The sequence below is a fragment of the Pteropus vampyrus genome, unplaced genomic scaffold (genome assembly GCF_000151845.1).
Source record: "Pteropus vampyrus isolate Shadow unplaced genomic scaffold, Pvam_2.0 Scaffold2, whole genome shotgun sequence".
Taxonomy (NCBI): domain Eukaryota; kingdom Metazoa; phylum Chordata; class Mammalia; order Chiroptera; family Pteropodidae; genus Pteropus; species Pteropus vampyrus.
In genome coordinates, this window is record NW_011888783.1 from 3,801,093 (window position 1) to 3,806,944 (window position 5,852).

General features: G+C 37.3%; 1 long non-coding RNA gene across 2 annotated transcripts; it reads left to right on the forward strand.

Moving 5' to 3' along the window:
- The first annotated feature begins 2,518 nt into the window (after nucleotides 1–2,518).
- On the forward strand, nucleotides 2,519–5,192 carry LOC111737795. Of its 2 annotated transcripts, none has more exons than XR_002779581.1 (3): nucleotides 2,519–2,587; nucleotides 3,095–3,298; nucleotides 4,936–5,192. It is a non-coding gene; the product is annotated as an uncharacterized LOC111737795 (long non-coding RNA). The 2 variants fall into 2 exon arrangements; XR_002779580.1 differs by having other exon boundaries at nucleotides 2,552–2,636.
- Nucleotides 5,193–5,852: the final 660 nt, after the last annotated feature.

A 5,852-nucleotide genomic window follows, 5' to 3' on the forward strand; every position in this document is an offset into this window, starting at 1 on the left:
TTCGGTGTGTCATGAATATTTGATGATTCACGTCTTCATATATATTTAGCGTATCACGACTACTAGGTGTCTATTGCTCTTTCCATCCCTTTCTAATTATGTTCATTACACACATGCTCTATTTTATCTAGGTCTAACAGATCTCAGAGGTTACTAACATTCTTATTTAACATATTTTATGGATTTTGCTTGTCTCAAGCAATTTGCTTTGCTGCTTAGTTTCATTTTTCTCCCTATGTATTCATTTCTCTTATTTTCTATAGCAGAATCGGACATTCTTAAATAGGTCATCAAACACACAATACAAATACATGTATAATATGATTAAAATATAAAATAGATGCTTGGGAAGAATCATCCCCAAGTTCAGGATTTGGCTCACAGTGGTGGTGGGGAGGGAAAGATATGTGTTCAGGATGGGGTTCACAGGGCTTTATATTAGTAATGTTTTCTTTCTTAATATGGATGGTGAGTGTATGGGCATTTATTATATTATTCTTTATAAGTTTTCACGTCTGAACTTTTTCCGATTAAAGAAAGTTTGAAATAGTAAATACCTGCTATGTGGCATGTAATAGGCACTTGATAACTATCATTTTGATTTTCATAAAGTTAAAGAATTTGACTGAACTAACTAAATTGATGTATTATTTTTCTGCTTGTGTGTACATATATTTTTCAACAAATATTTGCTGAGTATGTACTATTTTCAAGGAGGGCATTGCACCAGTTGACGTGGAGAATAAAAAGTTGAGTAAAACAAAATTTTAATTTTATGTAAGAATTACTCTCAAGCTTGCAATTTAGTTGGGAAGTTTAGACTACTACAGAAATATAAACAATACAAGGGCATAATATAAATGCCTTTTGAGAAGTACAGATTGTGGTCAGAGTAGGTAGAGCTTCTACCAGAGGATGAGTACAGAACTTCACCTTTAAGAGAGAAGTACATTCAGAGGTAGGTTTCAACAGGCAAACATAGTGAGGAAAGCATTCCAGGAAAAAGAAATACAATGGACAGAGAAAATAGGGCTTGTTCAGAGAGCAGCATCTTGTCCAAATTGTTATGTCAAGGGTGGCTATGGCAGAACAGTACAAGAGGGGGTTGGGGAGGTAAGCGAAGGCAAGAATCCCATACAACATTAGCGGTGGGCTATCTATGGTTGAGATAATGGGCAATTTCAACTTTTTTCTTTGTAATAGTCTATGTAGTCAACATATTCTACAGTGACCACATATTAACAGTGACCGCAAAATTGGTCCCTGATGAAATAGTTGGATAATTTGAGTCTGGAGCTCCGACTATCTAGAAAGGCAAAGACAAATACTCTACCTTGCTCTTTTTGAGCTTTATCAGGGTATCCCATTATCAGAGTAGAATAACAAGGCCCTAAAGTAAAATTATCTTTAGGAATGGGCAAACATAAGTTTCCTGGTGTCCTGGCATCAACATAGGGGCCTAGACATTCTTGGAGGAATCACAGCACAGGGCTAAGCTGGAAGCGCCTTGGGATCTAGCCACACTGGCCCAATGCTATGCATTAGGGGAAAATGGTGACCATCGCCCAGTATGTAAGGGACTCCAAGAAAGCTGTAACTGCACACTGCCAGGTCAGGTGCCCCTCCCCACACCCCCAACCTGTGCTGGGCAGATGCCAAAACCAGCAAGGGCATTAGCACAGCATGGATCGTGCACTTGTGAAAGGGTGACCTTTCCCTTTAGACCAATTCCCTCTGGACCTGGCATTGGAAACAACTCATCCTTGTCTTCCTTTGGACTAAGCCCTGGAAACTTTAGACAATTTGAGGAGAGTCTATATTAGATTTTCTGCTGATTGGGCAGGTAAGGATCTGAGAAATTAATTATAAAAGTAGAAGTTAGGACTATAGCAGTAAAATGTTTTGTGGATTAGGTCATACGATATTGGTCTATATTACCCAAATATTCTGCAATAAATATGTTAATTTATATTCAGATAGAAGTTACTTTTATGAGTTCTATCCTGACTACCAAGTTAACTTAAGAACACTACATATGATCTTTGATGCATAATCAATAGTAAAAATATTTGTATAAAGATTTCTATGCATTAATTTTATAAAATCACTAGATATTAAAACTGATCTCTGTCTCAGTAAGGTTTGTTTCCTTGACAGAAAGGACTTTGCTAAAACAACAACAACAAAAAGAATTTTGCTATACTCTCAACCTAGATAGCCTGGTTAAAGTTCAACATGATCATACCAAAGTCGGTAGAGTATTGTACGACCCATTCCACAAAACCAACAGAAGAAAGTTAAATTGTGTGTAAATCATCTGGCTAGATATGAAAGCATCTTGGAAGACACTGTTACTTTCTCATGTAGAACTCTGCAACATCCATGCAACATCTTTGAAAGAATTTAAGTTAGTCATACCTTAAAAATTCTTGAGATTTTTGTAGTTGATGATCATACTTGGCCTCTTGAAATATTAAATAAAATGTGGAAAGTAGTATAATCATTTCTGAATCAATACTGAGGTTTTTACTGAGATTGTTATTAAAGAAGACTGAATTCTTTCACCAGTGTACATCAGGAAAATATGGTACACTCTACTTCTATAATTTCCCCACTAGACCGAAAGCATCTAGGAGGTAGGGGATGTATTCTTAATAACTTTCAAACCTTAAGCATTTGACCTGGGATAGAGCATATAGCGGCTGTCCAATATTTGGTAAATTGCTGTTTTTTTCAGGCACAGCTATGAGAGATGCTCTGCATCATTCTGAATCAAAAATATATGTTCTGCTACTTGGATATGTTAAATAATTACTTGTGGGTTCTTAATTGTAGTTCGAATTCTTGAGAGTTTAGATAATTGGACTTGATAAAAGGGTTATGTGCTTTGTTATCAGAAAACTTGTGAAGTCAATGTTTGAGAAAAGATCTTTCATTGCATATAAGGAAAGTGAACTTCAGGCCAAGGATGGAAGCAGCCGGGTCTCCTGTGGAACCAAGAGACAGGAAGCCTGTAGGAAGCCAAGAAGCATGCTCTCTTTGTCTTCTCTTTGTTTTTCTCGCTGTATATTTATTTTTCTTTCTCTTTCTGCAGATGTTTACACTGCCTCATGGTGCACAGCCCCAAACACTGCCGACCCACGGTTCCCCAGTGCACGTCTTTTCTGTCGGAGAAACTAGAACTGACCGAGGTGAGCATTGCTGTCTCAGTTCCAAACTTTCACGAGAGAGACTCTGATCCACCCAACTCAGGCCAAGGGGATACCCTTCACACAATATTTTGTGTGATAACAGACAGGTAACGGGCAATACAAAAGTGATTTTCTATTTAAACAAAAAAAAAGCGTACTCTGTATATATGTGCTGCTAGTGAAAAGCATATTGTACAGTGGGCTGTATATTCTCAGAGGTCTCAGAGTTTTCCTTCCTTGAAGGGTGAAGAGTAAGAACAGACAGGCCTCCCCTATCAAGCCCATCCTCTGGGAGGAGACTGAACATGCCCAGGATTTCACTGCTGAGTCTGCTGGTCCTAGTGTCTTTTCCAGGCCCTTTCGGTTGGTGAAGTGTGCAGAGTCTAAAATAGAGTAAATAATCAGCAGAAATTTAGTGATGTCAAAGGAGCCAGTCCAAAGTCACGCAGTGATGCTATGCTTTTTAATGATGCCCAGGAACAAGAGGGGGCACGACAGCCCCAGAGGCAAGTGTGGGAGCAGCTAGTGGGGCTACAGGCAGCAGGGTTAGAGGAGCTTGAGGGCAGGTGGCAGTAGCCCTCCTCTCCGCAGTCTGTTTCGCTCTGCTTATTAGGTTGGCACGCGGATTGAAAAATGTTCGTCTGTGTCTATTTCTGGCTTTTAAATGTGTGAAGGAAACACATAACTTTATTATTTTATTTTTGTCAAGTTAAAGACAGAGACAGATGCCCCTAAAGCATACGCATTTTATAAGGAGTTTCTCTTCTATGATTGCACATCTTTGGAAGCAAAAATCAAGGACAAATAGGTCATCTCCTCTAAGTTTTCCAGAGGAATATTGGCAATAAAAAGAATAGAGTCAGCACTGGTAACTAATGGAGATGAGGGAAATCAAACCAGGGAAGATGTTCAAAGTTTTTTAAAAAAGAACTTTTAAAGGAAAAACAATGAAGTAAGTGTTGATGTAACATGAATATGTTATTAATTGTTAAATGCCAAAAGTACTGCAGATATAAATACTGTTTTAAAATAGAAACATGAACACTTGCAGAAATTCCCTCCCCAGAGGTGTTTGGAAATCTTCAAAGCTTGATATCCTTTTATGAATGGTCAGTCAGAGTATATCAAGAATGAAAGAAATCTGGAAAAATAAAAACACATTACCAATACAACAGATATATTCCTAGGAAGGATTGTTATAATAAATTTAATTTCAACTATAGTGCCTCAAAGAAAAATCGAAGAAAACCTTATAAAACAAAATTTATTTATTTATTCAAAAAATATTTTTGAGCACATACTATGTGTCAGGCATTGTGCTAAGCATGGGGAACATACTGGTAAATAAGACGGATGCTGTTCCCACACGCATGTCCTTGTCCAAGCTTTGAGTTGAACGGGAAAAATATCATAATCACTCAATCAAATAGCTACAGAGGACCTAAGAAATTAGTTAGTCCAAACTTTTGTTTTACAAATGAGGAAACTGAGTCCCAAAACATTGTATAAATGAAACTGGCTGTCCTCTTGGCCTGTTTTTTTTTTTTTTTTTTTTGTCTAAAAGAAACATTCTTGTCTAAAAATCTCAAATTGTATGGTATATAACAAATGTAGCCATTAATCCATTTAAAAAATACTCTTTATAGACTTTCAATATTCCTGTGCATTTCTGGAAATAAAAGGAAATCAAGTGAAAAAAAAATCCCGAGGTCTAATTTTCAATATCTAATCCAATTTCTTTCAGGAAATGTTAGCCATGTGATTCCTATTACCGTCAGAAACAGTCATATTGTGTGATGCTGACCATCTGTTTAGGATATGGCAGACACACTTGGAGAATCCAGAATAATGGGAACTCAAAACCACCATTGATAAGAGAGGTTATTGGTCTAAGAAGATGCTGCTTTGGTCAGATGTGGATGAGGCACTATTAGATGGATCATCTGGATTTCACGCGTACCTGTGCTCTAGACTTCATGTGATAACTGTGTGTCCGTTGGTTGTCTGACCTGGGGTTGTACTGTACTGTTGGCACAATGCTTGCCACCCATGAGGATGTTGTGACAGTTGCTGAAGTAAACGCTATAAAGCATTCTGAGCAATTCGAAAGAAGGGTGCTATATAACTACCCAAACTCATTACACTCCCACAGGTACGGCTCTTTTTGAAAAATATATTCTTAGTATGATAATACAAAAAGGCGTTCCTCAGGGTACATTTGAATATCTCTGTGCGTTTCATTCCATTTGTTATTCATTCTGACTTTTAAATTGATTATTATTTTCAGGTTATTAACCTGACACTAGAAGGGACCTATCATTAATTTAATAATTTTATGTCACCATGTTTGAAAAGAGAAGTATTTAGGTCTCTAGAGGCTCCCTGTTTGTTAATCTATAATTAAAACGAATATGGTCATGATTTCCTATCAGAGTCCGGATCATTTGGCCATGGACTCAGATATGTTGGAAGCACATGTTTGAGTGTTTATTTGCTTCGGTGACTTGCACTGAAGCCTCAAAATTACTTAAAAAAAGAAAGAAGGAAAGAAAAAGCACAACTAAACACAAGCTAATAAATGCAAATGCCTGACAGCATTGAGGGATGATGGTGACCTAAACCATCACAGATTATTTTCTGTACGGCTCTTTATTTTCCTTC